The sequence below is a fragment of the Ambystoma mexicanum genome, chromosome 9 (genome assembly GCF_040938575.1).
Source record: "Ambystoma mexicanum isolate Mex_15411 chromosome 9, UKY_AmexF1_1, whole genome shotgun sequence".
Lineage (NCBI taxonomy): Eukaryota > Metazoa > Chordata > Amphibia > Caudata > Ambystomatidae > Ambystoma > Ambystoma mexicanum.
Window position 1 is genome coordinate 219,105,983 of NC_090931.1, and position 12,177 is coordinate 219,118,159.

Here is a 12,177-nt window from a genome sequence, read left to right on the forward strand (position 1 = left end):
TGGCGCTAAGGGACCTTGTTGTTAATTACGCCACCGTAATTTACGGTGGCGTAATTAACGCCTTCCCCACTCCCATTATGCCCTATGGGGCAAAAATGGGAATGGGGAAGGGTAAATGGGTTAATGGGGACTTACCGCCCCACTCACCTCGGAATGGGGCGGTAAGTCCGCCAACCACCATGGCGTAAACATAGTTTACGCCATGGTGGTAAAGGTACGACCCAGGCGGTAACTTACCGCCTGGGTCGTAATGAGGCCCTTTGTGTGTGCACAGAATAATGACCCGTTGCTTCAACCCCTCATCAATAAACCACAAGGACCCCAAAAACCCAACAGCTGTCTTCCCACCTCCCAGGAGTGGAGTATACTCCTCAATTCTATTGTGATTAAACTGCACCCGCTGCGTTGACTGATGTGTGATACGTCTCTCACCAGGGAGACTTAACCAGTTAATGCATCTTCCGCAATCTAGGATAGCTACGGCTAACCCTCACTGGGATACGTCATCTATGCACCTGAACTAAAACGACATGTACCTGTTGCCTCGCAACCCGAATGCTCAAGAAACATAGAAAGGAGACTTCTGCCTCCGCTCCGGTCCCTACCCCCATGCACGTGCTACCAGAATTTCAATACCAACAGTTATCATAGTTTACATCCCCCTTCATCCTATTTACACAACCCCCCCACCAAACCAAAATGCATTGCTGATTGCGTGGACCACACTTACTTTTGTTCAGCATCTGCCAGCACCGCTCAGCTGCTGGCTCCCTATTATCCACTCGTATAGCCCCCTCTGGACTGTGTGGACACCTCGCCGATAGTGGGCGGGATACTTTTGAAGTCGGCTCCTGACGACCGATCTCTGATTGCGCTGTCTCGTTGTCTCGCAATTCCTGTGAGAGTCCTGCAGTCCTCTAAGTTTGACGGCTAATAAGGCAGAACCTGGCTGGACTGACATCACAAACAATCTCAGCAGTGCCTCCATCTTGTTAGGAGGACACCCAGGCAGGCAGAGCCGTGGTAGGAGTCTGTGGACACCCAGCTCACGGAAGGCCCTAACTCCTTCTGTGGTACCAAAGAAGTCGAGACCCACACAAGTAGCAAAATGTCACTGCGGTTTTACTACAGACAACAAAACACACAGGGGTCATATGCTTGGAGGGAAGTCCAGGCACATCTTGTCGCATTCAAGCTTGCAGGCCAGTTTTCTTACATCGTGAATTCACAATTGGTGTCACTAATTGGGTGCTTCCCTAAAGTGGAGAATGAGCATATTTTGGAGGAGTGAGCGTCTGTGCTTACTGGTAGGAAGCTCCTGTTCCTGGCTACGTTTTGGAACACAATGAGCTGGCCGTGTCTGTCCTGGTGGTTCCCGGTAGTGGGTCTTCGGGATGTATTCTCTGGCTGGTGCAAAGTTTGTTGTGTTCCCTGGTTGGTGGGCCCCTCTTCAAGAGGCTCAGTTGTAGATGTCAGGGGCCCCATTTTTAGGATCCTTGATCATTGTCTAGGGTCATAGTCCAAGGTGGGTGGCCGGGTAAATTGCTGACACGTCTGTGGTTAATGTATACATTAAAGTTACTCACTGTAGTGACTATAGTACGCATAGTCCATAGGACCCTGATGTGGCCGTCATTGATGTGGCAGGTGGACACAATGGAAAAAGACAATATGGCAATGTGCTAATCAGTCAGAACATACCTAACGATTTTATAGTATCTTTGTTCATATATTCTGAAGAACGATTTTATAGTATCTTTGTTCATATATTCTGAAGACCAATATTCATCCAAATATGTGGTGCCTTAAACTTGCATTCCACCTCTGATTTATTGAACGTTAAACATATTAAAAGGAGTACACATTCAGCGCATGAACTCCACATGAATTGCACGAAGCAATGAGGCCAAAAATGTAAAAGCAATATGCTAAGTAAAGTTCGCCATCAATAAAAATATTTTATGAGCTGCATGAGTTGTGTTTATAATCTGTACACTGCATTAAGCTGAGAAATGTATACTCTTTTATCAACTTCCCATCAATCACGGTTCACATTAGGAACAATTAACACCAGCTGCTAAAGTGCTTCATGAAGGTTACCCTAAGCTGAATCAATAAGCTGAGCTAATGCTGTCAATCTCGCTACACAAAATGACCCCATTATGTGCCCACGCGGGACAGCAAGGACATAAAAGAAATATAGTCAATACACCTGGCATGCAGCTCAAGGGAAGGGTAGGAAAGTGCTGCCGAAGAAATGTGTGAGTGAACAGCAGGTGTTCATCGAGGGCCAGGGGTATTTTCTATGGATCATTTGATGTAGCAAGCCTAGTGACATGTTATTGGTAGAGACTTCCATTTCTCTGATGTTGTCAATGTGCAGAACATATGGTGCAGAAAGTGTGACTGGCTAGAATGGGCTGGTTCACACTGCGCTCTGTGCAGTGTACGAAACGCAAAAAGCCTCCAGCCAGGGTCAGGAGCATGGGTTGGCCTATAGTAAATTAGTTGGTTTGGTTTCCCTGAGTCTTTTTTTTTTTACATTTGTGTTTTCACTTTGCAGTGAGACTGAGCTCAACGCTCTGGATGGTTCCAACGTCTCTAGCAACACACAAGGGAAAGTGGTGCGCCTGGGCTAGAGCTAGGAGCAGGCCTTTTGCAAGCTATTCCAGGAGGTGGAAGGGTGTGCTCCTCCGAGTGACAGCATGCAGATACCAGAGGAGATAAAATGACAAAAGGAAGAGAGAGAAAGGTTATACAGACACATATTGGGCTCAGATGGAGACTGGATCCCAGGTGAAAGGGTCCCCTAAAAATCTTTAGTCCAAGGAGGTCTTCCTTTGGGAAGTCTTCTCAGCTGCCCCTCGGTTAGTCTTAAGATGGACCCATGCCATGCATCGCCAAACACAAGATGCTGGTGTTTGGAGAAGAATGGGGACATTCCAGACGGTCTCAGTAATCCTAGTCCACGGATCTTGAACTGAGACAGTGCAGTGACTGTAAGGAAAAAGCGAAGGAAAGGGCGTGTGTGGTTTGCCACCGAGCCGTGTAACATTGCCACAATACCTGAGAAGGAAGTAAGGAAGGAATGCAGTAATATGGGATTCAGACATTCCGGAAAGAGTTCCTTCCAAAGAAGCACTACGTGCACCATGCACTTTATACATGCCAGTTCCTCATAAAGTAACACGAAATGCATTTGGTGTGAGTTGTCACTGACCACTAAGGGACCACATTGCATTTGTGCCAGCACAAGTCTCTCACAGACTTGGGCATCCATCTCGTGTGGTTGTGTGGAGGAAGATGGAAGGCCTGAGGTGGATGAGACAGCCGCCCCCTCCCAGTGCACTGTTTGGTGCCTGCTCGAGGTCAGTGCAATGATGCCATTGTGTTGGCATCTGTTATCATCAGCAGTGTCCTGCTTTCCTACCCTCCTCCCTAGTATGACTTTGACTCAGTGGTCCCCTTAATAGTTGTCACAGGTGTGGTGTCATATAGATCAGTGGGTAGACCTATCTGTCTATCTCCAGTGTTGGGGTATGCTCTTCTCGAGGTGCCAGTAGGATGCTCTTGTATGAATTTAGCCTTAATTGGGGACAGGTAGCTCTTGTCAGCTGCCATTTATGAAGCTAACAGGCAGGAGGGCACAGGACTGGGTCAGCCAGGCTGAGTTGGGGACTTTACCGCGAGACACTGAGTGTCAGCTACTGCTGCAAGTGACCATCAATTCCTATCAAGTGCAATCGATCTAGAAAGCAGATTTTCTACCATTATTTTTTAAATGCATGTTTTAGTTATAAATGAGTTATAAATGAAAACTTTAACATTATACACATTTAACAAAAATAAGAACACAATCAGAAGAAAAACAAGAGGTTACATCAGCAAAATTGGAACCTTTGATTCAATTATACATTAATGCAACCTCATACACCTCTTCTAATTAATTTCTTAAACATTAATTTCAACAATTAGTTCAGTGCATTGTTTCCATGCTAGAACTTTCATACCGCAAGGAGATTAGAGAGAATTAACAATTTAGCATTAGAGTAGGACAGTTTACTCTGATGATCTATTTCAGGTGCTTCAAGATAAAGGGGTTTAACAAACCGTGTTACAGTTGTTTGTCCCGCAAGAAATTCTTACCACATCCATTCACTCGCGTCGCATTTTAGCGCGTCCCAAATCTTTTTAAATAGTGCAAACGTAGACCCCTAACTAACGGACACAATATCATTAAGTGCTTCAAAGTCTCTATCTGCTTCCTTTCATCACAGAATCTGCCAAAAATCTGGTCCGGCGGGAGCACACTGTATTTTCACTGAACTTCTCTTGTTAGTATTAGGTTCAATTTAAATCTTAAAAACTCTGTTATAATGCATTTGTCAGGGTAAATAGCCAAATAAGGAGCCAGTGTCCCTGAGTTCGTATAGTTTAGCATTAAGTGCTACAGAGAGACATCATTATGCATAGTATCAATGGTTCAGGCCCAATCGAAGTGGTATAAGATTGTCTTCACTCATCCTGGATTTTGGACCAGATCCTCCACATCCAAGATCAGGGAGTCAAGCACGGCAAAACAGTACAAGACATTTTCCCTAATAAACATATTGCCGCCCCTTCCCCCAGGCTTTTTTAGATCGATGAAGAGTGAATCTTTTATGGGAACTAACATTTTATAAAGAAACCATAACAAATTCCATTGCACTCTACATTTTAACAAATGTTTCCCAAGTCATATCTTAGAGCAACATTGGGAATGGAGCCAGCATTCGAAGAAGTCAATGCCAAAAGAGACCCTCCAGATGCGCAAGCCAACCCACAATCCAAGGGGATAAAGTTCCATCCTATAGAGCAGTTTTGGATGGACTTTCCCCTCGTAAAATTGTATGACAGGTATCAGGGAAATGTTCTCAATGGATGGTCTATTCTACTCATTTGGTTATACTAATTGGCAGTACAAGTCAGCAACCAATCCTTAACTTGGGGTGTATTTTCTTTTGCAGTAACTGGAAAGCCAAGGTAAATACATTACTTAACTTTTTCCAGGCTTTCAGTTCCCAATTTCCAATTAAATACAGATTTATTTTGCTTATTCTCGCATGACATGATCTTAGTCTACAACGCATTGATAGTTAGTGAATTAGCGTGCACAAACTTTGTGACTAATTAAGCGTTGAAGTCCAATGGGTGTGCGAACAAAGAGAAGGACATCTTCCGCATAATCCAACCATACAGGTATTGTTGGTTGGATTATGCAATTGTATTCGCTCTCCACTCTTGCTTCTCCACTCTTTTTGACTGCTTACTCTCTTTTCTCTCCTCCTTTCCCTTCTCCCTTTTCCTATCTCCTCCCCTTACTCTCTTCTATGCACTTACTCTATCAGAATTGTCCCTGGACCTAATATGATAGCAACCTCGTCTGTTTCCTCCACCCTCCCATTACTGTTTTTTTCCTCCCCACCCCACTCTAGCACTATCTGAAATATCGTCAGGCCTAGTATGATAGTCGCTTGTTTTGTTCCTCCCCTCCCTTTCTGCACCCATCTACCTCACCTCATATTTTTCTGCGGCTCTACCAGAAATATTGTCAGGCCTAGTACGGTAGTCGCCTGTCTGTTTCCATTTCCTTCCCACTCTCCCCCTCCCTTCCTTATCTATGTCTTAGCTCTTGCACTATCTGAAATGTCGTCAGGCCGAGTACGATAGTTAATTTCACATCCTTACTGTTCATGGCCTGTAAGAATGTGGTTGTATTTACCCTTGTTCCCTCCCTTGCCTTGAAGCGCTTTGAAACACATTGTATATGAGCGCTATATAAATAAACAATCATATCATATCATACAGGTTGCAGCCCCTGCATCTTTGGTGTTGCAAATGCAGCCGCATTCAGGTCATAACCAATATCACATAGGTAGAGATTAAACAGGCAGGAAGCTAAAACACATCCCTGTCTGACACCTCTGAATGTTGCCACGGTGCATGAAAAAAAAAACCTTCTCATCCACCCTTATGCTAATATTTACATCCTCATATAGCTCCATTAAAAGACATAACAGACCTTGGGGAATTCCCCATGATTGCAGCTTTGCCCAAAATAGGCCACGGTCCACTGTTTCAAAAGCCCCTGAAAGGTCAATGGTGGCCACATTCACAGCTTCAACTTTCCCATCTCACACTTGGCTTACAATTGTACTTCAGTATAAAGCTATTAAGGGAAGTACTCAGAGATTTCCTAAATCCTGTTTGCCATTTTTGAAATCAAACCCCAACCCACTTTGCCAATTCTCCAGATGCTCCAACAGCAAGGCTGCAAAGACCCTGCTGTCAACATCGAGAATGGCATTAGGTCGATAATTTGCAGGGTTGGAGCGCAGACCTTTCTTATAATTCGGAACTACGTAAGCCGTAGACCATGACTTAGGAAAAGTATAGGTATTGCCCACTTGATTGAACAGGGTGGAAGGATGGAGGCCCATGCTCTGGGGTTTCCCTTTAACAACACGTTGCACAGTTGATTCGGCACTGAGGACCTGGAGTTACTAATCTTAGAAATCGCCTCTTCCACTCGTTTCCTCTCTGCATGGAACTTCCATCCCACATCCTCAGTGTTTTTTAAAAACGTCATACCTACAGGCTGTGACGCCGGCAAGGAGAAAACACTCTGGAAGTAGGAGACCCAGTCTGCTTCAGAGACTGCATTAACCTGCACAGAGGCTTGAGAGGATTCCAAGTTATTTAACAATCTCCAGAATATCTGCGTGCTTTTCTTAGACAGTACCTGCAGTAGAGCCTCACACTCTCTGTGTAATATCAGGACACGTTTGCCCTTTACCCAATTGCGATATTTCCTTTTAAGTTCTTTGATCCTAGAACTTTTATCCAGGTTTGGCAGCTCTTTGTCCCTTCCCAGTGATTTTAATAACCTTTCAAGCCTCTTTTGCATTCTTCAACCTCTACATCAAAAGCATGTACATGCTTCCTTCAACCCATTGCAGAACCTTGTTTGTATAAACCGCACTGCCCTTAAATAGCACCACCACAAAATCACTATACCATGGAATTGCTAGTGTATTATATAGCCAGGCCAACAATGCATTGTCTAAATATTGCTTCAGTGTGGAATGTATCCTTTCAATTGACGTGAGGTTCCAGGTAATTCTATTCTCACCCTGTTTCACCATAAGACCCATAACCATTCTATGAGAGGGATTGTCCTCAATCTTTCAAATTTCCAACACTAGAGAGGAATGATCACTATAGTATTTTGGCAATATCTGGACTGACGTGCACTTATTAAACAGGGTGCTACTAACAAAGATGTAATCCAATACTGATGCTACATTCCCATTAGACCAGGTAGCTTTCGCTGGTATATCGCCTTCAATGGCCCCATTTAGTATTTGTAGTCCCAAGCCACACAAAGTACTCGCCCATTTTGACCCATATATTTGCTTAATCTTTGTCTTTGTTAGCTGGCTCACCCCCCTCAGACAAGGGGCAGGCGGAATTTAGATCTCCAGAGACCAAGAACCACCCACCCAAGTGGGAGTTATACCATTCAATATTACATTTGGACAGTATGTTTAGTGTACTCATCAACTCGCCCATTTTAATATTCCAGTAAATGATCACAATCAATAGGCTGTGTATTATGGAATAGTTGAGCCGTACATGTGTGGCCAGGATTCCAAAACAAATGTCCATCTAGTCGACAATGGAGTAGCCCATAATAGATTTAATCAGGGTCAGAAGGCCACCATAAGGGCATTCCAGCTCTCCCCGTCTAGCATTCTGGGCACATATCACATAACTTCAAGCATTGGGGCAGCAAGCAACCAAGTCTCTCGTGGAGAAATTATTTCATAGGTTTTTAGCAGTTTCCCTACTATACAGTTAGAAACTAGATGAGTGGGGCCTCTCATATTCCAAGACATGCATTGTATCAACACTTCCCACAATATTCAAAAGGAGGAGTGTCTTGGATCATTGTTGTTCACCCAACAGAGTGCGCTTGGTAGCCAGGACCAGTCATGTGACTGTTCACCTTTATGGATGTCATTCTTGGAAGCCCGAATCTCTCTTTCAAAACCATTTCCCACACCCAGTGTTACTTTAATTTCAAAGGCAGAGGAAGTCTACCAACTTCCCCACATGGCTTCACCCTATCTTGATAAACCGAGAGATCACAACCAAAGGCCTGGACCAATTGCTTTTCTCTCAAGATAATATCACTAATCATCTTGGAAGTAATATAGATCGCAGCCCTATCTGTTCTAAACAAATCAATACAATCAGCCCAATCCAAATCGTTTGACAGGGCAGACAAAGTGGGGATTTCACTGAAAAGACATAGAATATTTGCTCAATGTAAAATGATGGGCTTGCTCTCTGCCAGCACACTTTCAATTAATAAATTCCAAGATGAGCCATTCTTCCTTCAAATCTTTTCTTTTGATAGCGGTAGGGAGTCCAGTTCTCTATTCTTAAAAAAAAAACGTTGATCCTAACGTGCCACGCTATTTGCTAAGGTCATCTAGAGTCTCAGTGAACTCAGTACCCTTTGAGCTCCTCAAAATACTATATGGCTGTTTTGGGTTTTTGCCACCCCCCCTCGTTCCACTTCTTCAATCTGTGACTTTGGGGTGGGGGGGCCTCCCTCCTTCCCCCAAAGAGGGAAATGTCTCGAGGGGAAAGCCCACACCAAGTGCGGCACCTTGCCACTACACCCAGTACTAGTTCCCGGCACTGGACCATTCACCCCTCTAACAGAATTGCACATTGTCCCCATAGATGTTACTGGGGAGAATTACAGGGCCAACTTGGGCTTTTCGGTCACTGAACACCCAGACACACCAGTAACCGACGTACTTGACTCATGACATTTAAATGTATTGTCAAGGGTGGCGGAAGTGTAAGGGCCTCACCCACACATAAACATTCATTTGAAACATCAGCAGGAACCATAGGCCTCTTTCCTATCACCCCCATTGCTGTATCACCCACTGACGGTATTGCAACCACCACTTTTTCCAGAATAGCCTTAACCGTTTGCTGCTGTAATAGGCTGTTTACAACATTTCGGGATGCTTCTTTGCACATCTTTTGTATGGGTTTATTTTTTAATCTTTTTGTAAGACTTTTTTTTCTCCTCCTAGGCTGTGATGACATAGCCAGCTAACCCCCTTGGGACTATCACTCATCGCTCTCTTCGACCTTGATAATCCCACTCTTTTCCCTAGATATGGATATAACACAATATCAGGGGAAAGAGTGATTTCCACGATCCCAGCCGCAGCCCCCAGTGTCCACGATGTGGCTCCCACCACCTTTGGGATGCTACTATAACTCGCAGCATCATCTGTTGGGACGCACTCAGACAATATCAGAGGTACAAGACAGTCGCAAGTTCGCTTTTGAAGTTGCTGTTACTGCTGGGAGCTGCTGCACAACACCGGTCAACGTGCTGTTGTTCCTGTGCTGGTACGTGGTTCAACTTACAATTGGGTGCTGAAGCCCGCCCCCATTACCCAGCAACTTATACACTGAATATGCACGCGCTTTGCACGTGCGCTTTGCATGTTCGCTTTTGAAGTTGCTGTTACTGCTGTTAGCGCTGTGACAGCGTGGTAGTAGCCTGGGTGCACACTCACCTTTTCATAAGAACCTACATAAATTAGTAAGTACGAGTGTGTGTCCACTTCTGGTTCAAACCTTGTGATTTTGTGTGCATAACTTTGCTGGCTAAGTAATAAGTAAGGAACATTATTTTTGTGTACTAGACTGCTGCGAGGATCAGCACGGCATGAAAGGCATAGCGTACACGCTGAAATCGAACATGCCAGCTAACATAGTGGCCACAAGAGCCTCTGTGCTATTGAAGACAGTTCCACACAAACCTTCTCCCAATATTGCCCTAAAGAAAAAAATGAATGCACAACCTGCTGTCACGCCAGAAAGTCATAGCTCTGCGGGCGATATTCGAGGCTTCTTTATACCAAGATGTGAATCTGATATGTTGCCCACCTCACGTGGTCCAAACAGCGCAGACATGATTGATAATCTTGAATCTGTGAATGTAGATCTCCCTCTAGAAGGGGAAGCGAAATGTGTGCTACGCAGACAGACCTGGAGACAAGTCTTCTTGTGGATTTATCCACACAACCTGCCAACCCTATAACCATTCTAGAACCTAGATCTTCTAATCAGCATGTAGAAATTGTGAGTCTAATTGCTGATGAAATTTTAGTGCCGACAGCGACAGTACACGTGAATATTGATAATGTAAATGATATTGATCTGCGTGTATCTGAAAATTGCCCACCTCCATATGAGTCAACCATATAAAATGATAGAACCAAACATAATGCTGTAAGTTTGTATGGGTCCCCTAGTCTCTTTGACCAACACACACAGAGATCGGATGGACTAGCATCGTCCTTTATATATCCTACTCCACATGCTCCACATAAGAAATCCAATGTGGAATCGGAAGAGGTGGCAAAAAATATCAACACATCAAATCAACATAATCGATTATTAGAAATAACTTCGATAAACACCGCAGTAATGTCTCTTTTTAAGATTTTTGAATCATTAGATGCAAAAAACACCTTGCAAACCAGGCAGCTAGATCATAAAATGAAAAGCTTGGAAAAACTTAATAGAGATGTTAAAGGACAAGAGCTAACGATGCATACAGGTGCAAACGCTGCCTTGACTGCCACTCGCACATGTCACCAACAGCTTGAAACACACCTCAAACTACAACAGCCTGAGAAAGCCCTAGAGTCAGCATTACCAACTTTCTCCACAGTCATCTGTCCAGATATATCTACCTTGGCAGACAAATCCTGTGTAATAACTGGCTCAATGGACATAGCACCTGAAATTGTGGCCTGTGAGAGTAATGACCATACAAATCAGATCAGAAGCACAACTGCAGAGCTGCTATTTACAATATGTTCAATGTGCAGATTCACTTTAAAAAGAATGACCTCCCGAATGATATAAACAAAAAAACTAAGAATCAGAAAATATTGCTGTGTCCAGTGCAATTACGCACCAAACAATTCATCTGACGCATCCAAAATGTGGCTAAAAAAAGTTCAGTAACAGGTGGAAATATTCATGCCAAATATAACAATTTGAGACGGCAAAGATGGCCGATGTCCAGTGGGACAGTGCAGGGTGTTCCATCTTTTGATCATCCACCCTTAAATGAATTAGAAGCCTTGCTTGGTGAGAATAATGGAACTAAACAAGCCCAGGACTTAAATCCCATTGCAATTGCTGTAGACAGCAAGGATGAGCATGTGACATCTGGCGCAGTATCAATGTTTCCCTTACCCTCTAGTACTGCAGATATGTCTAACTCAAGTAATAACAAAATCAATCATGTACCTGTGGACATTTTGACAGATAAAAGAGTCACCATTCCAAATTCAGTTGACGAATATTTGAAAATGAAGCAAGGCTTGGACATCGTGGCTAACGACAGGCTAACCAAATCAGTGACCTCTGTCGTTCCATCTAAATTCCCTCTGAATTCTAACCCTGTGAGTACTTATAACGTAATTGTCCCTGAGGCTAACCATGCAACAGGTGATACTTTAAAAGATATTAGAGCTATGATCCAAAAATTAGTAGACAAATATCTAAAAATGAAACAAGGACATGACACACCAACAAAAATGTCATTTGAAACTAAAGTAATGACACTCCCTTGCGAACATTCCATCAATTCACGATAGACAGTTATTTAACGGCGATGACTGAACCAAGTTTAAACAATGAGGTGAGATGGATCTAACACAGGAGAGTCGCCTGCAAACCACAAAACACTTGTTAGATCCAAACAACTACCACAGATTTATACTCAAATGTCGACCTCAATCCCACACAGAATATGATTTAAATAGAACAAGTGTGATGGTGATTTTTGGGGATGTCGAGAAACTAAGAGACATTTCCTTAACAGACATAATTCAGGTACAATTCCTAAATAACAAAACTTAGAGATGGTACGGTTGTGGATCTCTTCGAACCTGGTTAGGAACATGATTTGGCAAGCAAGGATGGAACTCTTTTCTATGGGGTTTCTTCTTGCTGTAGATCCGACGATACTGTCCACACCCAACGCTACTGGATCTCATGATGACAGAAACAAAGTTCCCA